We start from the raw sequence: 26006 nt of genomic DNA on the forward strand, positions 1-26006 counted from the left end.
GCACTCGCACTATCTGCCAAATTCAGTGGCATCTAGTCCCAACTCTGGAAGATGACAAAATATTGTTTGCCCTTTAGAGACTAAGGGGCCCATTTGGTTCACAGGCGGATCACCACTGCCCGCATGGCGGTGGCGATCCGCCCGTGATCCGACCCCGCCCACCACCCATTTCCCCCGCCATATTACTATGGCGGGGGGACCGCGGCAGACGGAAAGACCGTCTGCCACTTTTACACCCGGTCAACTCGTTGACTGGGCGGAAAAGGGTTTAATATGGTGGCGGTGTCTGTTAGACACCGCCAGCCATATTACCATGGGTGCGGTAACATGCCTTTCCATGGCGGCATTGCCGCCACGGAAAGGCATGCAGGAATAGACTGCGGGGCCCTTTGGGGGGTGCACATGCAGTTCCATGCACAACATGGCAGGCACTGCGCGAAACCAGCCATGTTGTGCATGGAAGTGCACGACATGCCTTCCTGGCATTGTGGCGGGCGGTGCTGAGTGCACTGCCCGCCACAATGACAGGAATGCAGGATGCGCCCGCAAATTGCCCCCACGGGACCCCCGCCCTTATGGCGGGCGGTCCTGTTTCCCGATAGGATGGCAGGCGGACAAAGTCCGCCCGTCATCCTAATAACCCCCCAAGTCTCTTATTTAGAGTATGGCAGCAAGGTACTCTGTGGCCAATGTGGCAGATGCCCTGTCCGCCTTATTACAAGTCCCATTGACTCTAAAAGACTTGTGATTAGGAAGACTAGTCAATCCTCACGTTTGTAACCAGAGTACCCTGTCCGTCAAGCTCTAAATATGGCTCTACAAATTTTAACAAGGTTTTTTTCACTATGAGTTTTTTTCTTCCATTGCTGGAAACTAGTTCTCAAATGTCTTAAACCCGTATTTCTGCTTTTAAACAGGTTGTGCATGCTTTTGGAATGCATTGCAGGTGGAATATATATGGCATTAGAGTTACATCTGTAATCAAGATAGTGCATTTCGCTGAAGATATTAGCAATAAAGCTGGCAAGTGACCCATATAAATATAGCAGTAGAGTAACGTAGGTGCTGTAAAGTATAGACAAGAAAAACCACTATTAATCAGAGACGGCCGGCACGGCTCAGGGATGGGGTTTTGAGTGCAGAACGTACAGGAGGTGGGCTCATGGGCTGCTTAAAAAAAAAAATTAAAACGTACCTTGCCGTCGCAGCAGTGTCTTCTCTCCTGCTCGCCTGTGCCCGACTCCAGATCTGAACAGGAAGCAGGCAGCCAGGCTCCCACCCCTAAGCCAAAGGCGTTGTGATTGGTCTGAGCGCCGTGACACAGCACTCAGCCAGGGCCTGTAGGGGGTGGGCATGTTCTCCATGCAGGCTGTAATGCACTGGTGATGCTCAGGGCAACTGTGTTTGTTGACGCCCCCCAATGACCAACTCCTCCATAAATTCCCTCACTCCCACCCTCTAACATTGACCCTCAAGTCCCCAAACCACTCTTTCTCATATGACTTTCTTTTGTTTTGTAGCGCTACTCATATCAGAGCACTTTACATCACACATGTTACACAGAGACAGTGAAGCACACATGTATAAATCATGGTACAGGAAATGTTACATTAGAAAGATAACTGCAAAGTGTAGGAGTCACATGTCACCCATACTGGTAGCAGCTTAGTTCAAGAGTGCTTTGAAAAAAGAAGAGAATGGACGACGTAGGGTATAATGATTGGTGCACTCTGAGGGACAATTTCACCAATTTCTTCCCTTGTTTTGCACTTCTACCAGCTACTAGGGCACCATCCAACCCTAAACTGATTAATAAGTAGTCAAAGAATGAGCTGAGAGTGCTAAATTTTAGACAATACAATTATTTAATTGCATTTGGCTCAACAAATCTATATTAGAACCACAAATCTATATTAGAACCAACAACCATAGAACAACAGTTCTCCAAAACAATATTATTCTTGGGTTCTCGATGTACTTCTTATACTGCCAACAGCCGTAAGAACAAAATGTATACATACATGAGTCCAGATTCTACATCTCACTATATTAACAAAATTGAAAAACATAAATTTCCCTGTATTGTTATAACACAACGCAGCCTGGTACCATATGGAGATTAAAATATTCATTAACATTTCTATGGCATATTCTAAAGAGATTTGGCGGGATTCTTTGTGTACAAAATCGCCAGTACAAATGATACAAATTCTTGCATACAAATCGTTTTTTATATATTGACATACTGGGGTGATATACGGGCAACCTGGTCAGTATTTGACTCAACTGGCAGGAAATATGCCATGTTTGATCCATTCTCTAATTAACTGGACTTTTTGATTGGCTCATCTTACGAAACACTACAAAGGTAATGTACCGTAGTATATCTTATTCTGGCCACTCCTATTCCCTCACTGCGGCTTTCTTATTAATTTACTCAGTCCCAAGATGAATAAATGTACCTGTAGGCAAATCATCCGATTTTTCAACGTCCAATATATCCTTTCATAACATATTTCAATTCTTCGGGGACGTTTCTCCAACAGTCACACCTATTGTGATCAAACAAATCTTCCTTTAGACTTCTCGTTCACTGACACGTTTTGGCCACAAGCCCTTGCACCACTCACTATAAAAAGTTCAAATCGCTGAAAAGTAACTCACCTAAGAGTCTAAAAATGATTATCCCCTTTCCCACAATCCACGTTCCAGACCTTATGTATTTACTGCCAAATCCGTATTCTAATTGGGGCATAAAAAACAAGTACACCAAACTATTAATATTACTCTAAGTTATCTCGTAACTGTTTCTTAGTTATCTCCTCGCGTACTGAGCACTCACCATTAGTCTAGGAGCCTTGTTTCCTCATCTCCGCCCGGGTTCGATAAATCCCGTTAGCAACCACCCTGTCAGGCCCCACACGATTTAAAGAGCTGAATATCCAATCAAAACCCGGTAAAATTCCCGAGTAAAATCGAACGTAAAACACCTGTGTAACCTAACCTGCTTCCAATAAGGTCCAACACCCATATTACATCTGGTGTGGGCCCATCTACTTCCGTTTCTTACGTCAAACTTGACCCGTATATTATCGTACTATACTTTCGTTCATGACCTGCTTTCAATGCGGTCCGTCAACCATATTACATACGGTATAGGCCAGTCCGTTTCCGTTTTCCGCATTTAACTAATCTCGTATATTATGTTACTAAGCGTATGTTGAGGTCCGCGGTCCTCATCCTCTGAACAGCAATCTCATTCGCTGTTCCTGTATATATGTCACTAGCTGATTGGACCATATCGCTATGCCCTTGTTGTATCTCGATTATTAATCCCGGAAGGAGAACAGAGTAAAAAGTATAGAGATCGCACGTTATACAGAAAGAACGCCTATTACATTGGCCAATTATGAAGCATTCTGTTTAGGTCAAAAGTGAAGCGACCCATTCACGTGTTCCAATAAATTTAATCTCTATTTCTAATTTAGCTTACGGGCCTAGATTTGTTGTGCCAAATGCAATTAAATAATTGTATTGTCTAAAATTTAGCACTCCCAGCTCATTCTTTGAGTACTTATTAGTTCAAGAGTGCTTGATCTGGAGAAGCACAACTCAGAATTTAAAACGGACCACCATGGCTCGGGTTGTCTTTACTAATAAGAATTGATTTCTACCCAAAACGAGCCCTTTGGTAAAATTAGGATAATGAAAACTGGGGGGAAAATCATAATACTCTAACCTATACCTTGCAGTTTCCACACAGCTCTTTTATTACAGTTAATAGCTCACTGTGCTATATTAGGATTTTAATTTATAAATTGCAAATAACAAAAGGATCTCTCTGACAAAAGTAATTACCCACTGAACTATTTACTTTAAATTCACTTCTGTGATCTGCCTGGTACCCGTGCTTTGCAGCAGGCATATTAAACCTCTGCACTACTTTATGATGAGTCAGAACTAGACAAAACTCAATCGCTCCCCAGCAGGTCCATTAATCACCAAAGTTATATTGACATTGTTATTGTTGCTTGAAAATTGCTAGAGGCAAGGAATGCAGGGCGGGACTGGCCCTAGCGGGCACCAGGAGTTTCCCCGGTGGCCAGGGTGGAGACTGGATGTTAGGGCCTCGTGGGCTGTTTTTGTCACGGGGGTCAGCAATATCGGCCCCTGTAACAAAATCGGTCGAAACCGCCCCTCGCAAACAGCTCGGCTGTACCCCACCTCCAGGGAGAGGGGGCCGCCCGAGCAGTTTGCCAGGATTGGTTTTGGCTCCCTGTCCGGCCCTGAAGGAATGCATCAGCAGGTGCTTTTAAATCCACTATATTTTTGACAATACAGCGCTCCCATAAGTCAGCGCCCGGTGCAGCGCATTGATCCAACGGCCCTAGAGCCGGCGCTGCATCTGGTTTTGCAACCACGCAAGTTATCTAAATCTAAGCCCAGTTTGAATATTTTAGGGTTTTTGTGGACCATTAAACCTGTCCTGTGTGCTGTATTATGAGCATTGGAGGTAATGAGCATGATTAGGTTGTCAGGAGCCTGCTACCGTCAGCATGGTCAGCGACTAGCTGCCGCCTCCCCCCCAGACCGGCACCCAACACCCAGAAACGTGGACACGAGACGTTTTACTTTTTGGAAGGCGGGCGCTAGTCGCCCGGCCGTATTTATTAAAGTATGAAATTAAAAAAGGTTTTTTAATTGCATGATCAACAATTTATACAAAAATCAGCAGGACATTATATACAAAATTATTGTCAACAAGTTTGAGAGCCTGACCTTAACAAAACTCTAATACATGTTGTTTCCTAACCGAGTCTAAAACATCCTCATCTTGATTTTTGTACATTTCTGGCCATATGGCTAGGTCACTACCGGTGTCAGGTCCTACAAGCTGCGCCTCCCCATGAGACGTGCGCATGCGCAGTGTTACCCCGGGAATTGCCCGGTCTACGCCCTGAACTCCATTTACCCACTGAAGGAGGGCCCTTACTCTGCGCCAGCCGGTGACGTCATGAGTATACGCGCGCGGGGTGGCTACCAGCCTAAGGAAAGCGTGAACTACTCCTACCCGCGCTCCTTTGCAGCATGAATTACCTTGCCCCTGGAGTTCTAGGAGTGGCCCGCAGGCCCCTCCCCCTGGGCGGGAACCTCCATAGGATGATGCCCGCCCCCTCAGACCTCAAATATGTGCTCACCGATAATGACCTTACCGCCACAGGCCAGCATTGTTAACCGACGATCTGGCCTCCCCCCTCTAGCCCCTACCTAAGGAACCCTCCTACTTGCAAATCCCTCTAGCCAGGCCCAGATATTCTCAGACCACAAGACATTCCCCTCCTCAGTTAAGTGAACACCGTCCTTCAAGTAATACTTGTTGCCCCAGATACACCCGTGAGGTATTGACTGTAACAAGGGGGCTCGAAACAACCTATCCAACCGTGTGTTGATCCTCTTTACCGAGTGATTCAACACCCTGACCGAATGTCCCCCCCGCCACTGTAAACGGGGTATGAGTTGTGACCATACTAGTGTGCAACCCGGGCAGGTCCTGGCCATCCAACCCGCCGTTGAGATAATCTCCTCGATCAGAATGCGCCTTCCCAGTGTTGCCAAATCATTCTCCCCAAGGTGAAGTATCACCACTGACGGTGGAGATTGCCGGCGCGCTAAAAGCCCCTGGAAGAATCCCCTAAACTCGTTCAGACACAACCCCCCTCTCCCGAAGAACGTGATGTCCAACCCCAGTTGTGCCGCCCTTTTCCCCCTGTCACCTAACATAAATACACATTCTGCTCGTCTTACATAGGAGTGACCCACAATCCAAACACTTTTCTTCATTGTTCCCTGGCTGCCGCTCCGTGCTGATGTATGTTGTTGGTGCCCGACGACAAATTCCTCCCCTGCGTAACAGGTCTGAGAAACTGTAAGAGAGCGGAAACAAACCAAGCGTGAGTGCCATGTAATCACAGCATGTCAATTCGTACATAACGTTTATAGCATTCTGAGGACCATCTCCCAATTGTCTTCACTCTTTCCACTGGGAGGCCCCCCGCCACCGCCTCAGTTGCTGCCCCAATCCTAAAGGAATGAGAGCCAAACTCTTTAGGGTCAAGACCTGCTTTCCTGACCACCATCTCCAATACCCTCCTGAATTGATACCTGGTCAAGGGGTTCCCGTCGGCATGACAGAGCAGTGCCCTGCCCGCTGTGCCCACCCGCAGCCCGTGCAATAATTCCACGTGCCTCACTGGGCAGCAAGGGTTGGCGGGGGCCCGATGGAGGACTATGGTGTGGCCCCTAGACTCCTGGTCGGTCTTTGACTTCAGAATAGTCACCCACATAGTGTCCTCCCTTATCGTCACACTAGCCCTTTGCAAGCCGCCCTGTAGGTCTGACTTGGAACCTGCCACAAGTTCGCTAATTCTCAGCGCCCCATAGAATGCCAAGGAGAATGCTGCCTTAAAAAGAAGCACCTCCCACTCCGAGCTACAAACAGTGTCCAGCGCGCCCAGTAAAGCTGTCAGCCGCGCAAGTCCTATGGGCTTTCTCTTATCTTTATGATGGCCCTGAATACGGCGCCAACCCCTCAAAGCCTTACGTACCATAAAGGTATTAGTGGGATCACGCAAGCCCCTAGCTTGAGCGTAGAATGACACCGCTGCCCTATGTCTGTTTGCCGCTGCCACCGAGCGCCCCTCCTTATGCATCCATTCTAAATAGGCCGCAAAGCCATCCTCCTGCGCCCAAAGCACCTCCCATTGTTGCCCCAAGAAAGAACAGTAAGACAAAAACGCCCCTTCGTAAGCCGTCTTGGTCCTGGGGGCTAGGCTAGCGACCACGAGGTCCTGTAATCTGGGGCACCAATCTGCCAAAGTACTGCTGGGAAGTGTGCTGGTGAGGGGTCTGCTGTAGGAAGATGCTCCCTGAAAACCTGCATTTTAAAGCAAGAGAGGGAGTCAGCTGCATTGTTCAGAACACCAGGGACATGTTTGGCCTTAAAAACGACATTCAATCTAAGGCACTGCAAAACAATTTCTTTGATCAGACGAAGTATGAAAGGACACCGTGCTCCCTGCTGATTGATACATTCCACAACCGTCATGTTGTCTGACCAAAACACCACTGATTGATTACATAGGTGTAAGGGCCAGACCATCAATGCCACCCATATTGGGAAGAGTTCCAGGAAGCCAATATTGGTGGTCAGACCCCATGTTCTCCATACCTCCGGCCACTGTTGAGCGACCCACCTGTTCCCTAGGATGGCGCCAAAGCCTACACTCCCGGCAGCATCCGTCCACAGGCCCAACTCTGCTGACGTTGTCAGCGGGCCGGGCCAGACCACCCTGCCGTTAAAATCCTCCAGGAATGCCATCCATAGAAGCATATCCTGGCGAATTTCAGACGATAGCCGAGTGCGGTGATGCTTCTCCCTCAGCCCCTTCATTGCCTGAGCAATGGAGCGAGAGAAAGGGCGAGCCATGGGGATGATCCTCAGTGCGAAGTTCAATTGCCCTACCACCTCCTGTAATTGCTGCAGGGTGACCTTATCTTTTCGTAGGCATAAATGTAGTGCTGTTTTGAATTTGTCCACCTTATCCCTAGGCAATCTAAAACATCCCTCCACTGAATCAATCTCAATGCCGAGGAATTCTAAGCAGGTAGTCGGGCCCACAGTCTTCCCGGGCGCAAGCGGGACACCAAAAGCCCGCATGAGCACGCAAAATTCCTGCAATGCCAGTGCACACTCCTGAGATCCCGCTGTACCCAGGAAGAGGAAATCATCCAAATAATGCATGACCTGCTGATGGCCCGTCACCTGTCTCATGGCCCACTCAAGAAAAGAGCTAAACATCTCAAAGTAAGCACAAGATATAGAACAACCCATGGGCATGCATTTATCCATATAGAACATATCCCCAAAGGTGAAGCCCAAGAGATGTTGATCCGCTGGGTGTACCGGGAGGAGGCGAAAGGCTGATTCTATGTCTGATTTCGCCATTAGCGCCCCGGGCCCCGTGGCCTGTAATAAGTTAACTGCCTGATCAAAAGAGGCGTACTTAACGCTACAGATACCCTCGTCAATGGCATCATTCAGCGACGCCCCCCTAGGTGCTGACAGGTTGTGAATCAGTCTGAATTGCCCTTTCTCCTTTTTGGGGACAACTCCTAATGGGGAACACACAAAATCAGGTACCGGCGCTTCAGTGAAAGGGCCAGCTATCCTGCCTAAAGATAGCTCCTTGTCAATTTTGGCGGCCACCACAGCCGGATTATGCTTTACTGACAATTGGTTTCTACAGTGCGCGCTGCCTGTGTATCCCGCTGCCGGGATCCTAAAGCCTTTAGAAAAACCTTCTTGGAGTAGGGTGGCCGATGTGTGGTCCGGGTATCTGTTCAACCATGGAATCATTGCCACCACATCCACTGGAGTGGGGGGCCCTAACCTGTTTGTCTTACAGTGGCTTTCCCCTACCCCTCTGACCTGTGTTTCCCTGCTTGGACCTACAGACAGTTTCTGGATGAGAGGGGTGACCACAGGAGGAACATGCATGTCTAAACTTACACGCGGCCCTTGTGCAGGTGCGCCTATTAAAATCCCAGCACACCCCTTTTTTGTCTGGCCCACTGGCCCTAAACTTCCCAGGCACCTCACTTGTTTGGGGGGGCCGAAAGGGCCGTTGAGGTCTAGCAGAGAACACCTTGACTGAACCGGAGAACTGAGGGGGGGTGCAGTATCCGAGAACTGTTTATGCCAAGACATGGAGTCCACCGTGTCCCATGCCAATGTTCTATTAAATTCCAATGCCTTCCTGAAATTGACATCATACCCTTTCCATGCCTCCCCAGAATACTGTTCACTCCACCCCACAATCCTGCTCGAGTAGCATGCCAATGGTGCCTGTAAATCTGGAGGTCGCTCAGCTTTAATAGCAGTGAATACAGCCCAAGCTTTCATCCAGTTGTTGAGAGTTTCCTCAACCCTAAATCTAGCACACTGCGCCCTCCATTCGCTTGGGAGCATCCACTCTTTCAGTGTTTTCGCCTGCTCCATTTCCCTATTATCTAACAACAAAGAATAAATAAACGTATTTGTCTGTCCAAATCATCTCCTTCACAGCTAATGACACATGCTGAGCCAAATTCTCACTCCTGGAAGTTAGAACACCGTCCCCCAAGAGCGGCAATACCACTTCCTTACCAAGTGCGGGCACCGGGGGCGGCTGCCCATTAGCTCCGTCCAGCTGGGGAACACTTGGACCTGCAAGGGGAGAAGATATTGGCAATGCAACACTGTCGGCGACCGCTGCCGATCTGATTTTTTCTACAAACCTCGCCGCTTCTGCTGCATGGTCTGCAGAATTCGGGAAAGCTCCCCCTTTTTGGAGCCATGGCATCAAGGCCGTTATCTGGGACAACAATTCAGGGGGCATTGAATCTAAATTCCCACCCGGGACAACAGGTACCACTGGGGTTATGCCCAGTGGTACCGGCGCAGCAGGCAAGGCGGGTGCCGGGAGTGGCAAGCCTGTACCCGGGATTGTGGGCACCGGTGGGGGAGCAGACCCAGCGTCTACTGGTTGACCTACAGGCACCGGCACCACGGGGGAAGGGGGTACCGGCATAGGTATATGCGGGGGTGGGACGACCGCCGGCGGTACGGCAGGTACCGGCTCTACTGGCCCTGGGGCGGGTGCAGCATACCGGGGTCTCTTGGACTTGGATTTCCTAGGTGGGGTAACAAAATCCCCCCTTGGCAATGGTGCCACCCTCTGGCGGACAGGCCTACCCGAGGGGCCAGGGGCATCATCATGCCTTGCATTAAAACGTGCTTCCAGCTCATCTACCTTCCCTAGCTGCTGCTTAATTTCACCCATCTCACGCATCATGGCCCTCATCATCGCCTCCATGCTGGACCCACCTTTTCCTCCCCGCGGACCTGGCATGATCAAACCTAAAACAACCAGCTGCCTACTCTCCTAATATCACGACAGGCCCACTTTGTGTACCTTTTAGATGGAGGGTCACCAGGGGGCTTTCAGCACCATGCAACGGCGACCGCAACACCAGCGGCTTGTCCGCTTATGTAAGGGGTGAGTAAACCTAATGTAGACCCACCCGGCGGCCACCAGGAGCGATGAATGCTAGCCCCCCGTACCCCTCTTACCGACTAGTCCTGCGTATTCGCTGGCGATATCGGTCTGCAATCACGAACCACACCAGGCCGCGCGTTTACCGTCCTTACGTCCTTATCTGTGAGTGGATTGCACCAGTAGTGTTGTTAAATGTCTGAAATAGAGATACGTATTACCACCATGTAATAACAAAGGAGGGCAGATTGTAGGGAAAAAACCCCCTTTAAAACAGTGGAGGCTTGCACCCCCCCCCCCTACCACCCTGTTGGGATGTGCACTACTAAATCCGTTTAATTCAGAGATAGACAATTAAAATTCCTTCCGGGACAGAATTATAGCCAACACTGAATTCCCTACTTACTCGCACTACGCATTCGTTAGCAGTCTCCAATAGTAAAAGTAAATGCAGCATTCAAAGATCTATAAACATCAATTCACTTTCTCTTATAATTGTAAAACAATTCTGCAGCCCGATTTATAAGAATTCCATTCACTTTTATCACACTTGTAAAACAGTTCCAAATTCACAATCCCTCTTTTTACCGATTGCACAGTTTAAATGGGGTCTCCCATCCAGGTGCTGCCCTGGTCGACCCTGCTTCGCTTCCTAACGAAAGGAAATGCACCAAAAAATGCCCTACGAGCACTCGCGTGAGGAAATAACACAGGCGCGCAGCGGGTCTTCAAACAGGACGGATGCAGCCTTTCCGGCCCCGCTCACCTCCCCCCGATGGACGGTAAACTGGACCCGCGCTCTACTTCTTGCCGCCGGTCCACTGCTTGTCCCTGCCCCCCGTGCCCGAAATACCTTATGGGGTCACCGTGCGCGCCGCTTTAGAAATACAACCAGGCCTGGACAAAAGCGCCTCTGCTCCCGCCGCCTCTGCTGCCGGCTCGCGTCCTTTGGAGACGCTGATCTCCCCGGCGGCTGGCCCCACGCGACTGGGCCGTTAATCTCGCGACGCGGCTGGCTCTTATCTCGACGCGGCTGGCCTCCGTGTAGAGTCCTTCTAGAAGACAAAAACAAAAAATACACGCTGTCGCCTCGCGTCCTCGGTGCTCCGCGCTGCAAATCTCCGGATCCGCTTCCCACCTGCAAAAGAAAGGGAAAAAATTCAATAAACAAAGAAGCCCCGAGCGCGGGGCACACCGTACTGCGGGGGAGCGTCCAGGGACAAGGGGGTCTCCTGGGCGCTCCCCGCCTCTTTATTCCCGAGGGGCCAGGCGGGGGGGGCACGCCCCCCGGCCCGCCCCTCCTGTAGCCCGCCCCCCCTGACCCGGATCTTCTACCTTGTATCCGGGTCAGGGAGGCCGCCGGCCAATCGGTGGTGGGTCGCGCCCCAGGGCTCGCCCCCACCACCGAGAGACATAATGGAGTATGGGGGGGCGACGGTCGCCGCGCCGCCATGCGTGCGGGGGGGCCAAGGGCCCCCCCTTTTCAGAAGGGAGTGTTGCTGCCATAGTGGTTATTCCGAAAGGGGCATAGTTGGCCTATCAGGTATCCCAATATTCTGGTTATTTGGGGGCATCCTGGCAGCTACACTTATGCCCATATTTTCTGTTAGCTTAGGATCTGTTTTGCATACTTAGGGCCCCACAGGTCTGTCCTTCTGATTGTTTTAAGGCCGGAGCTGCTCTAGGGCCACGTGCTGTACCTGGCGAATGTAGCAGGCTAATGTTCCAAAACAGAGCCATGAGAATCTGTCAGCAGGCCTTCTGTGGGCTGCAAATGTACCTGCTTTGTCGTTAAGTGGCTATGAAGAGGTGAGGGCATAGTAGTTTATGAATTTATTTATTTATGCATTTTTATGTAGCGCGTGCTGTACCCGAAGGTGTTGCAGCGCTTTACAATAGAACCAGTTACATTACATAAGGACTTCAGAGTACATGAACCACATAGCAAATAGAAAACGGATACATGCGTCTAAACCCAACAAAAAAGTTACAAAGATGTGTACAAGAGATGTGAAATTTAAACTAACAGCGTAGAAATAATCTGCCAATATCGGCGGGAAGTAAGCACGAAGAATATAGAAATAGCATAAGTATGCTTGCAGCTGAAAGTAGCAAATCACCTAGTCTGCCCTACGTCGCATCCTCTGCCTTAACAATGACACTAACAAGGAGTTGGTCCATTGCTCTGAGAGCTCTGTCGGGAGATTGCACTGAGAGCTCTGTGTCGGGTCGGCTTGAACTCAGTAGCGCCGCATATTACTTTGAATAAATAAGCTACTAGGTGCATGCACTCTAGATTATCTAGTACCTCCAGGTCGGTGTAATATAACTGATACTTTGCTTCACCTGTGTCATTTCTTTGCTATTGTTAGTTTCTAAAAGGGCTCTTGAAACTATTCCGTAAAACTATCAAATAATGAAGCGCTCAGTAGTATGTGTGCAGTTTTGAAATGTAAAATTGTGAAAATAAATTAATGTGTAAAAACGCTCTTAATTAAGTCCAGTAAAAAAAATATTAATGTACATAACAAAGGACCATGTCAAGAATTAATCAGTATACAAATTATTAACGCCTCCACCGCGCCTTCATTGCATTTCAGGCTTTGAAGGCTGAAGACTGTGGTATTAGGCATGGTAAATGCGAAAAGAACAAATGATAGATAGAATGCAGAACAATGTCATATATTGACCCCTGTACAGAGATCTGGGCCCAAATCCATCGTTTTTTTGCCCACCATGCCATTCTAGTTTGGACCCAGCCATATGCAAATCAGTCTTGACCCTGCGCCCAATGGGGACAGACCAGCCCGAACTGCTAGGCCAGGTCCTCCCTGAACTGGAAACAAGCATCCTAGGACCGGTTTTGGGATTTCACCCCCATCAGCCAGGAGAGCTTGACTCCAGTGGCATGAAGAACACCGGACCCACGTCTGGGCATATCTGTCCCACTCGGGCTGACAAATGCAAAAAGAACAATTGATGGACAGAATGCAGGACAATGTCATACATTCACCGCAGTACAGAGATCTGGGCCTCAAGTCATCGTTTTTTAGCTCACTATGCCATTCCAGCCCAGCCATATGCAAATCATTCTTAACCCTGCACTTCATTAGGCATGGTCAAGCGCAGTACAGCAATTAAACTTCCGAAGGTAGCCTGCAAGATGCACAGAATGCCGCCTCCCTCCCACTCTCTCTACTCCCCTCAGCTCTCTTCGCTCCTTGCTGAAGGTGTTGAAACAAATTATATGTCCGGAACGGAGGCTTCAGATTAGGCTGTGTCTCTTACTTTACTGCCAAAACACAGCCACCAATCAAGTTACAGAAAACACAACCAGAACTCAAATTCCCATGATCTACCCATTGACATCAGCACCCTTACCACCAAGCAGGGCCAGTAAAGGACTATAAGACTGCTTTCACCATTGTCCTTCCTCTTTCTTTGCTGCTCTAGCAGCCATGAGATAAGTGATTTCCTGATTTACTTATACTTCTTAAATGTTATGTTGATTTGCATAGCGCACTAATCACCCTTAGAGAGTATCCAGGTGCTTGGGTAAGGTGTGTAGGTGTGCAGTCCCAAGGTGCTTATATGAAGAGCCAGGTCTTTAGCTTTTTGCCGAACTCGATAAGTGAGGAGGAGACTCTAATGTGTTGAGGGAAGTAGTTCCATGTCTTGGATGTGATGTAGAAGAATGAGCGACCTCCACGGATACGGGGCATGTGTGCTAATAAGAGTGAGGCAGAGAGTGGGTTTCTGGTGGGCTGGTGAAAGTGTATGCGTCTGTTTATGTTTTCTGCTCTTATGTTATGCAGGGCTTTGTATTTATGCGTTATCCAGGTCTGGTGGCTTAGTGAACTAATTTGGCATTATAGGGGCCTTTGTTCGGCCTCATGGGCACAGGTTCAAATCCCGTCTGGTCCACCAGCCTTTCATCCTTCTGAGTTTGATAAAATGAGTACTATTGAGTTGGGTAACAATAAACATATGTTGTTCAGCGCCAAGATACCATTAGGGGATGTGTGCTTTACAAATACATACTTTATGTGTGAAAAGTTTGAATTGGCTGCACTTGTGAATGGGGAGCTAATGAAGCTTTCTAAGGTGCGGTGTGATATGAGTGCAGCGTGTCTTGCGGATGCATTCTGGATGGTCTGGATTGCTTGGAGATTTTGGGCATTAGTCCAGGCTGCTGGTGAAGAGTTCTTGTGGGACAGTCCGTCTGGTGTTCTGAGGCAACCATTTGAAGAACGTTGGCAGCATGCGTAGGATGTGGGAGCAGGAGGTGAACACTGCATTGGCTTCAGCCATCATTTTGAGCTTGTCTTCTAGGATGAGCCTATATTTCTTGCGTGGTCTGTGATTGTTGGTCCTAGCTCCTACTGCGACCAGGTGGAATCCCATGGGAGGTCTTGTTGTCGAAGACCAGTATTTCTGTCATGTCAGATTTCAGCTTCAGGCAGTTGATTCTTATCCAGTCTGCTACTATGGTTGTGCCAGCAAGGGAGTTTATTCTGTTAGAATCTATCACAGATAATAGACATATGTACTGCTGACATCTATTGGTCTATTCCAACCTAATTGGTATCTGTTTACTGTAATTTAGTCTAACCATTAGACAAAAGTGAAAATGAATCAAAGAAAAAGCAACACGGGATATTTGTTATATGAAAGATAATTCTTTTATATATATTTTGATTAGAAAATTCAAATAGGGTACAAAGCAATACTTAAAATTGATCAACAAATGCATTCAAATGATCAAGGGCCAAATCAATTTCTCCTTCAATCCATCTGAATCAAAGTCCAATCTAACATAAATCTTAACAAACGACTCCTGTATTTTAACAGAGAAAGTGTTGTTTACAAAACCAATAAAAAAATGGAAGATGTGGACGTTCAAGTCGACGTTTCGGTCCGATATTCGTTTACTCCTTAAGACCTTCTTCAGGACAACATGTATTTGCATAAAGATGTGACCCCTTCTTAATATTATCCCGGCGTGGTATCTTATGATAATTCTTCTCTAGACTATCTAGAACAGTCCTGTTTCCGAACAGTCTGTTTCTCACTTTAGACTGGTGGACGAATGTTCGTATTATTACCTCAATCTTCTTGTATTGTTGAGAACTTGCTGGATTTTCTCCGCGAAGAGTAAAAAACGACCTTCCGACACACTGGCGTTATCTCGTAATCTAGCTGTTCCAGCGAGATTACGCCATTGTGTCGGAAGGTCGTTTTTTAGACTTTAGACTAAATTACAGTAAACAGATACCAATTAGGTTGGAATAGACCAATAGATGTCAGCAGTACATATGTCTATTATCTGTGATAGATTCTAACAGAATAAACTCCCTTGCTGGCAGTTTTACATTATCAAGTATCAGCCCGAGCCCGCAAGGGTATATTGGGTCACCCACCGCTTTTCACGACTATGGTTGTGCAGCTAGTGAAGTTTGTTCTGTTTGTGTTTGTCATGTCCGTCAGGGAGCAGATGGGTTGGGTGTCATCTGCGTACGAGATGACGGGGATGTCTTGTGATCGAATGATTTTCACAAGTTGTGTCATGTATATGTTGAAAAGAGGGAGGCTAAGAAACGATCCCTTTGGGACACCGCATATCAGTTTTTTTGTCTCTGATGTAAAGGTTGGCAACCTGACTCTTTGGGTTCTTTCCATTTGAGAGCGGATCCTTGTGTGCTAATCTTGTGGAGTCTTCTGATGAGGGTGTTGTGGGAGACAGTGTTGAAAGCCACAGAGAGACCAAGCGGGATGGGGGCCGCTGTTCTACTTGGTCCAGGATGTTTTGAATGTTATCATGTTTTTTAAAGGTAATACTCAGAAAGCAAGCTTATGATTATTATTATTATTATTATTATTATTATTATTATTATTATTATTATTATTATTATGCGTTCTTATATAGCGCTCGATTACCCGTAGGCATCTCGGCGCTTGCCTTGGGAACCCGTCCTGGCTTTTTTCCCTGTGAGATACCCGTACTGGGCATCCCCAAGGTGAAAGCCAGGCATCCCGCCGCGGGGGGGGGGCAGTAGTGGAGATTAAGCAAGCTAATGCCCAGAGCTGCAGAGTGTGACCCCGTGATTCGAGTAGGCACCGAAACGAGAATTATCGAGTCCGTGGATTTTTGGGCTCAAGACCCTGATAATGATAATCAACTGATTATTCATTGATGTATTTTCTTTACTTGTTTGGTGCTGCAGATGTGAAAGCATGATCCCACGATCCGCGCTGCTGCTTGACAGCACACCATAACTTCACAACGTTTACTTGTTCCTTTATTGTTTTGTTCCGCGCCGATTGCAGCTTTCATGCTGCCTTTCTAAAGACTGAGGTCTCGAAACATCCCAGCGTGGTGTGGGAGCCTGAAGCATGAGGATGCGCTAGCACTCCAAGGTAGCATACACAATCCTTTTTTTATTGTGGGCGCTTGATCACCCATGTACGAGGCGGCCGCAACGTTCATGCAGAGTGGCTCGACAGGAAAAAGAGCATGGAGCCTAGCGAACTTGGCCACTTCCTCTTAGGCTCTACTGGGGCTACAGTAAACAATAAGAGCTGGGCTCTAGGGGCCACAGGCTGCTCCCTCCACTTGTAAACAGCAGGATTATATTCTGCAAGTACATATGACTTTGTACTTCACTCAACATGTTGGGGTTGTCCCCCATGCCCCACTAATCCTCTCCTGTTTTGCCTGTGTGAAACCAGTATTGGTGCTTATACTTTCTTGTCATGGCAGGATTTTTCCAAGGGGGTTATGAAGGCTATGATGAATATGGGGGCCCACATAACAATCACATGGAAGAGCAGTTGGTGGAATTGATAGACAACTCTGTTCAGGAGTCTGTTAATAAGCTTTAGCTGTCGCACTGCAACCCTTTAGGCGGTCATTACATTTCTATGCGCTCCGAGAACTAGGGAAGGATATCTCAGGTCCCAGTGCCTCATCCAGCTCATCTACTCCTAACAAAACTGACCCGTCCTGGCTGCACAAGAAGACCCTGGAGAAGATTGCTGAGGATGCTGAAAAGGGCCTGGGTGACTGTTCTTCTCGTTTCAGTTGGGATCCACTTGTAGATCCTACGGAGCATGCGGAGGGTGTTGAAACAGGAGGAGGAGACGGCGTTGACCTGTTTAGTCATAGAGAGGGTGGAGTCGAGGATGAACCCTAGGTTGCGTGCGTGGTCGGTGGGTGTTGGAGCGGTTCCCAGTGTGGTCGGCCACCAGGAGTCGTCCCAGGCCGAAGGGTTGGATCCGAGGATGAGGACCTCCGTCTTGTCCAAGTTCAGCTTCAGTTGGCTGTTCCTCATCCATTCAGCAACAGCCTTCATTCCTTCGTGAAGGTTGGTTTTGGTGGTGTGGGGGTCCTTGGTGAAGGAGAGTATCAGCTGGGTGTCATCGGCGCAGGAGAGGATGTTGAGGTCGTGCCGACGGGCGACGTGGGCGAGCGGTGCCATGTAGATGTTGAACAGGGTTGGGCTGAGGGATGAGCCCTGGGGTACGCCGCAGATGATCTCGGTGGCTTCGGAGCGGAAGGGGGAAGGCGGACGCTCTGTGTTCTGCCAGAGAGGAAGGAGGTGGTCCAGTCCAGGGCCTTCTCTTGGATCCCAGCGTTGTGGAGGCGTGATCGTAGTGTGTGGTGACAGACCATGTCGAAGGCGGCTGACAGGTCCAGGACGATGAGGGCAGTCTCGGTGCTGTGGTTGCTGTGGAACCCGGACTGGGAAGGGTCCAGGATGTTGTTCTCCTCGAGGTAGCGGGTCAGTTGTTTGTTGACATCTTCTCGATGACCTTTGCCAGGAACGGGAGCAGGGAGATGGGCCGGAAGTTCTTGAGGTCCTTGGGGTCCGCCTTGGGTTTCTTGAGTAAGGCATTGATCTCGGAGTGCTTCCAGCTCTCAGGGAAGGTTGCTGTCTCGAAGGAGGTGTTGATGACTTTCCGGAGATGGGGTGCAATGAATGTGCTGGCTTTGTTGAAGATGTGGTGTGGGCATGGATCTGACGGAGATCCGGAGTGGATGGTGTTCATGATCTTGATGGTGTCATCGTCGTTGATGTTGGTCCAGTAGAGCGTGCGGATGGTGGTCGTGGGGGCGGAGGTCTCAGTGGTTGTCGGGGCGGTCGTGGCGTTGAAACTGTCGTGGATGTCTGTGATCTTGCAGTGGAAGAAGGTGGCAGCGAGTCGCACAGGTCTTGCGAGGGTAGGACGTCGTTGGTGCTGGAGCTGGGGTTGGAGAGTTCCTTCACGATGTTGAAGAGCTCTTTGCTGTTGTGCGCGTTGTTGTCTAGGGGGTCTTTGAAGGAGGCCCTTTTGGCGGATCTGATGAGGTGATGGTGTCTGCGGGTAGCATTCTTGTGGGCGGCGTGGCTGTCCGGTGTTCGTTCACGGAGCTAGATCTTCTCCAGCTTTTGGCAGGTTTGCTTGGAGGCCCGGAGGTCTTCAGTGAACCAGCTGGCTTTCTTGTTGGTATGATTGTTGGAGGGTTTCTTGAGCAGGGCGAGGGTGTTGGCGCAGTCATTGATCCACTGTCTGAGGTTGCGGGCGGTGGTGTCGGGGTCGGTATGGTCGGCGGGTGGGCTCTGGGTGAGGGTGGTGGCTAGCTGGTCTTCGGTGACTTTGCTCCAGCAGCGGTGAGGCATCTGTTGGGTGCGGTGGTGCGTGGTGGGTTTCTCGAAGGTGAAGTGGATGCAGCGGTGGCCGGTCCAGTGGAGTTCGGTGGTATGGTTGAAGGAGATGTGGGGGCTTGCGGAGAAGATGGGGTCAAGCGTGTGACCGGCGGAGTGGGTGGGTGTTGTGACGAGTTGTCTGAGTCCGAGGTTGGCTAGGTTGTCGATCAGGGTGGTGGTGGAGTTGGTGTCGTCATTGTTCTCGAGGTGGAAGTTCAGGTCCCCGAGGAGGATGTAGTCCATGGAGGCGAGGGCGTGTGTGCTGACGAAGTCGGCTATGGAGTCGCTGAACTGTAGTCGGGGTCCGAGTGGTCTGTAGATGAGGGTTCCCCTGAGGATGGTGTTGGGGTCGGTGTGGATCTGGAAGTACAGGTGTTCGGCGGTGCTGAGGCTGTCGTCGGTGTTGGTTGAGACTCTGAGAGTGTTCCTGTGGACGATGGCGATTCCTCCTACCCGCTCTGTTGCTGCGGTCCTTGCGGGTGATCTTGTAGCCTTCTGGGACGGCTATTGCTATGTCGGGTGCCGAGGCGGGGTTTAGCCAGGTCTCCGTCAGGAAGGCGACGTCTGGGGAGGTTTAGTTGAGTAGGTCCCACAGCTCTACGGCATGTTTTCGGGCGGAGCGCTTGTTGAGAAGGATGCATCTGAGGTGGTTGAGTTCTTTCCTGGTGGGCAGCATGGTGGGGCGGATGCTTGTGAAGCTGCAGTTCCGGCAGGTGAAAGATCCGTGGGTGCGCTTCCGGGCGGCCAGGAAGCAGGTGTGTGATCGTTCGGTGTTGAGTGCGTGGAGGGTTCTGGCATCGTAGCGGTGTCGGGCGTCGTGGCGTGCGTGGTGTCCAGGGGTCCTGGCGCTGGGCGCGGTCCAGGCACGGACGGGCACAGACGGGCTTGCCTTAGGTGCGCCAGCGGCGTGCCAGCGGTGCGCCTGCCGAGCGGCTTCCATATGAGGGGATGGGGGAGGGAGAAGCAGCTGGGAGGCGGGAGCACGGTGGCGAATGGGATTGCAGGTGGGCGGGCAGGGGAATAAAAACAAGTCTGGGCAAGAAAGCAAGTACAGGCACAGGGGAATGATAACAAGTCTGGGCAAGAAAGCAAGTACAGGCTCAGGGGAATAAAAACAAGTCTGGGCAAGAAAGCAAATACAGGCACAGGGGAATAAAAACAAGTCTGGGCAAGAAAGCAAGTTAGGCACAGGGGAAAAATACAAGATTAGGAAAAAACAAGGCAGGCAGAGCCGTGCAGCAGCGTGGGGAGCGACCTGCCTGCGAGGGAGAGACCTCCTTCAGGTCAGACTTGACCTGAAAGACGTGTATGTGACAGTGCTTGTTTTCCCACCACACATTTATTTTCTTCAATTCCATTGGGTCCGACAATGGTACAGATTTGCAGCCCTTCCTTTTGGGCTCTCTTCGGCTCCGTGGTGTTTTACCAAATTGATGAGACTGGTTGTTGAGTACCTCCAACTCCGGGGTGTGAAATTGATAATGTATCTGTACGGCCTAATCCTAATGGCCCAGGACCAAGACAAGGTCCTGTTACCTCTAAGCTGGATGATTGTTACAAGACTTGGGGTTCATCCTCAAAGTCCTCAAATTGTGGTTAATTCCCTCCCAGTCTCTGGAATTTCTTGGCTTCCCGATAGATTCAATTCAAGCCCACTTGAAGCTTCCTATCCAAAAGATTATGTTGATCAAAAAGGTACTCAGGCGAGCGCTCTCATCTTCGATGGTCTCTTTGAGAGTCTTTGCCAGGATAGTAGGGCTATTGGCGTCCTCCATTCAGGTGATTTTCCCAGTCCCATTTATTACCCTGCCCTCCAATGCTTAAAGATCCTCCATCTGAGGAATGGCTTATCATATTCGGAGCAGATTTCCCTATCAGAAGAGGCCAAATAGGGATGACTTGATGGCTAGACCATATGGAAACTTGAAATGGCAGAGCCATCTCGGCGGCGTTCTGGGAGTCATTAAGGAATCAGACGCCAGCTGATGGGGCTGAGGACGGAAATGTGGCCCCGTTTCTAAGGGGAGGCTACTGCATATCAACTGTCTGGAACTATTGTCAGGGTCATTTGCCGTCAAGCGGTTATCCCCATGCAAAATGCTGTATTCTCCTGCGAATGAACGATGCCTCGGTGGAGAGATAAATCAACAAGTTGTGGGGGGTAGGGTACCTGGTCCCGGTCCCGACTCCTAGCAGAGATTGCCAAGAATTTTGTCTCCAACACAGGATTTCAGTGATAACGGAGTACATCCCGGGGAAGACGAATGTTGTAGTGGATTGGAATTTCCATTTCCTGAGAGACTGAAGCAACTGTAGGTTGCACACCAGAGTTTTCCGATGTCTCAACCAGCAGTGGGGCCTGTATGGGGCAGATCCCTTCTGTCTGAACTCGCAACTCCCGATTTTCTTCAGCTGGAGGCTGGATCCCCTAGCAGTGAGCTTGGATGCTTTCCTCCAGAACTGGCAGGGGAACATCCATTATGTGTTTCCCCCCTTCATCATGATACCAAGGGTAATTTCTCAGATGAGGTGCAGAGAGGCGAAGCTGGTTCGGCGACACCTTATTGGAGGGCTCAGCCCTGGTTCCCTCTGTTGTTGTAAATGTCATGTCAGACTCCAATTCTGATTCCATCCTTCCAGGACCATCTCACCTCATTTCATGCAGAAGATTTTCAGATGTTCATGCCCTGGACTTAACAGGTATTGTTTTTTCACCTTCTAGTGTGGTTTTTAGGGTACCAAGACATATGCATATGGCATATACATATGGCACTAAGACATATGCATGCTACATTAGTTATTCAGCTTTACCGGACAATCATAAGCTCTGCGTACTATGCTGCTTAAAGATTATGAAGCACCAGGATTAGCTTGAGCAGGGGTACTCCCCGTCCATTAGGAGCCAGGAGCTACGGCATGAAGCAACCCTAGCTCTCCTAAGGGGAAAGCTAGTGCACATGTTCGGGCTGGTCGTAAAAATGACCAACCCAAAACGAAACACGCGTACTACTAGTGTCTAGTGCGCTGTCAGTCAAACTCAAACCCTGAGAGCTCCCGCTGCCCATGCCCCCACCCCCCTTCAGCGAGCGTCCTGATTGGAATTAGGCAGCGCCAGAACATGTTCTCAGAACAGTAGAACGAAGAGAATTTGTTATTTGTACAGTAATTTATTTCAACGATGAATAGGGCCGTGGTATTAGTGCCCAGCGCCCCAATGGACGCACCGTCACTGGTGATTACAGGAAGTGAGCCTAATTGGAGCACTGTTTGATTTTTGCTCATGCGCTTAGAGTAATCAAGTAGGGCATTGTACCACCAAGCAAAAGGGTGGCTGTGTTAGTCTAATTTTTGTTTCTGTCTTTATTATTATTGTTGTATAAAAACACAGAACCAGAGCTATTTCAGATTTAGTTTTCTGATATGGGTTTTTGTCATACTTGTTAGCATTGTTAAAAGCTTTGATCTCTTTAGAGAAAAGATTGTAATGTATGTTTTAATGTTTTTGTGTCTCTATGGTGAACAATGTCGAGAACAAAAAGGTTCTTATAGTAGTTGATGCACAGCAAATGTTTCAATAAACTTTTAACACAAGTTACAGATTCATTACTTATTGTTCGTTGGTGCTCTACCAGGTGGCGCCGCGGGTCCTACCGACGTCAAGTAAACTAAATAACGTGATGCTAGAAAGGCTCTAGTTTCATCCCCAAGTAGGCACACATTGTTTGTCGACCTCCCTTAATTTCAGAAAAGACGACTTAGATACAGTTCCATGTATGTTTCTTGATTTTATTTAATTTTTCATCATTGCTTGTTTCAACATTTCTTAGGATGAGGCGGATTCACATATCTGTGATTTAAATCATTTTCCAATGTTATGGTTCAGACATTGTCTACTGAGTATGTCCAATGCATTTCGGGCATTAAGAAAACAGCCCTTCATCAGGGACTTGACACTGGGAACAAAATAAATGTGAACACGATTTAATAAATTATAATACTAAGATAAGCAAACAGATGCGATTATTAGCAATGAAGTTTAACACATTATATCCAGAAGGAATGTTTAAATCACAAGTACTAAATAACAATTTCATCATTAGTGTTAATGCAGAGTGATGCGTCTGATCGCTGGAGCAAAATAATACATGTAACCCAAAAAAAATTTAGTTCGACGTGTCACTTACATGTCTGTGTTGAAGAGTGTGGGTGAACCTGACGAAACAAAAATTTATGCAAAAACGGGATTAGGACCACTATGCTCAATCTTAAGATAGTACACGGTTGGTTATTAGATCTAGCAGGGGTGTAAACTGACCTATTTGAAGTCGGTGAATGCCTTCGGTCCGGTACTCGTCTCCGCCAAAACGCCGGCTGGACACTCGGGTTTGGCGCGGTCATAATATTCAAAACACCTATGTCATGTGACTAGTCACATGGGTCTCGAGACACTGAAAAAAGACTATAACCTATGAGCACTTGCTCGTATTTGAAAACAGAAACTCGTGGCTGGAGTTTAATATGGATAGGAAGTAAAAACTCCTATCATGGATAAGAATATATGTTAAATCTCATTCTCCGAGACGAGAGCAAAAAAACGTGTAATTTAATCAAAAATATGAAAAAACGGTGGGATGGGTTGGGTGCAGACTCGAACTAGGATAGGAGCGGTCAGGAGTCCTGTTCGCTGTTAATGGAGCCATTGGGGGAATAATGTTAATCGTGGTGGTGAACTCGTGTCAGTGTGTGTGATGGTGGGAAACGAACACAATGACAACAAGAAGATATACAGAGCAATACAATCATATTTTACAGATAACATGAGAACTCAATCCTCTCATTGAGTCCTGTAGGTTTCTGAGTTGATAACTTATGAATCCAGTAGTTCTCTCTTTGTAGCAGAAATTTATTATTGTCTCTGCCTTCAGTTTTCAACACCGTTTCAAGAACAATAAACTTGACTTGGGAAACATTATGCTGAAACTCCACAAAATGTGCAGATAATGCTGATTTAAGGTTTTTCAGACGGATGTTTGATTTATGTTCTGTTAAGCGTACTTTCAATTTTCGTTCAGTTTTTCCTACATATAATTTCCCGCAGGGACACTTGATACCATAAATCAAATTACTGGAATCACAAGTAGCACTCACTTTAAGTTTGATGGGATATCCTTGTGTGGGATGATTAATGATGTTTCCTTTGATAGTGTTATTACAATTGCCGCAGTTTAAGCAAGGCTTTGTTCCAGAAAATGAACCTGTCTGTTTTGGTTGATATTGAACTATTTCACCTAGATTCTTGGCCCTAGTGAATGCAAAGATAGGTGGTTGACTAAATGCATTTCTAAAATCTGGTTCCATGTTGAGGATGGCCCAATGTTTGTTAATAATTCGTTTGAATTTGTTACTACTAGTTGAATATTTGGAAACCACTACTGTTCGTGTTTGTTCTTTTTTGCTGGTTGGTGTTAGAAGTTGGGCTCTATCAATATTCTCAATTCTCTTTTGAGTTGTTTCAACAAGTGATTTCGGGTAACCTCTATTGGTGAATTTAGTTGACATTTCAGAAAGTCTTTGTTGAAGGGTGGTTGGATCTGAGGTAATTCTTTTGACCCTTGCCATTTGAGAATATGGCAAATTTCGTATTAGATTAGGTTCATGAAAGCTGGAATACAGGAGCATATTATTCCTATCTGTTGGCTTGACATAAAGATCGGTAATAAATCCTTGTGGAGTTACAGTGATTCTAGTGTCAAGAAAGTTGACTGAGGTATCCGATATGTTCCAGGTAAGCTGAATACGTGGATCAATGGCATTAAAATTGTGCAGTTCCTTTTTCAATGATTCCTCCGAATCAGTCCAAATGATGAAAAAATCATCAATATATCTTGCGATCATTTTGAGATGTTTGGTCCAGTTTATGTTCTTGAGAATATGTTGATTTTCATACCATTCCATGAAAATGTTGGCGTATACGGGGGCCGCTGAATTTCCCATAGCCATCCCGGTAAGCTGTTGATACCATTCCTTTTTGATCTTAAAATAGCTATGGTACAACGTGTAGTACATCAGTTCCATAAGGAATAGTTGGAATTGTTGGTCTAGATCAGTTTTAAGTAGTGCTGATTCAATAGCCTCAATCCCCATGTCATGGGGAATACTCGTATATAAACTACAGACGTCCGCAGTGCATAGGAGTATTTTTTCTGTGTTGTTAAAAGGTATTTTTTGTAATTTCAATAAGAAATCTGAAGTGTCCTTAATGTACGTTTGCGCCGCTTGTACTGACGGTTGTAGGTATTTGTCAATAAGTTGACCAATGGGTTGATGGAAACTACCTTTGGTGGAAACTATTGGTCTCATGGGCGGACTTTGAATATCCTTATGTATTTTGGGCGTCATCCTTAAAGAAGGGCTTTTGGGATTTAAGGTGGATAAGAACATTTTGGTTCTATCGGTAATGGTACCTTCTTTGTGAGCACGTTCGATGATATCTTTGAGTGTGGTGTAGTATTCCATCGTGGGGTTGGTAGTAAGTTTACTGTATGTTGTTGTGTCGTTGATGTGTTCCATCACTTTCTGATCATACATGGTAGTGTTCATTATGACAATAGCTCCCCCTTTGTCAGCCTTTGTAAGGATTATTTTATCATTTGAAGAAATTCTTTTAAGAGTATCCAGATCTTTTTGGGTGATATTCTTTTTGGATGGTTTACAATGTTTGATTTTGTTGAGGTCTTGCTTAACCATGTTTTCAAACAAATCTAGTGTTTTGTGGCTCATTGGTGCTTGAAATGAGCTTTGTGGTCGTAATCCCAACAGTTGGTCTTTCTCTTGTGATGGGCGTTCTGGTATGACATTGTCGAAAAAATGCCTAAGTCTGAGTTTCCGCATCAATTTAAAGAAACTCACCTCCAGTTCCAATTGATCGGTGGACGTAGTTGGTACGAACGAGGTACCTTTTTGTAATAATTGTAGTTCGTAAGTGTTAAATCTTTGGTCACTGATGTTAATGACTAGGTGTTCAGTGGTTAAGTTTTCTTCGGTTTCTTGTCTTTCTCCTTGGTTGTGGATGATGTACTTCGTGTATTGGGTGGTTCCCTTTCTTTCTCCTTTTCTTTTGCTTCTCCGGGGTCTCCTTTTTGGGATTGACCCTGTTCTAAAAATACATCAACTGAACTCTCCAAGATGATGACTGAAGAAGAACTTAGTGTTACCCTGGAAGACA

The sequence above is a fragment of the Lissotriton helveticus genome, chromosome 8, assembly GCF_964261635.1.
Source record: "Lissotriton helveticus chromosome 8, aLisHel1.1, whole genome shotgun sequence".
Taxonomy (NCBI): domain Eukaryota; kingdom Metazoa; phylum Chordata; class Amphibia; order Caudata; family Salamandridae; genus Lissotriton; species Lissotriton helveticus.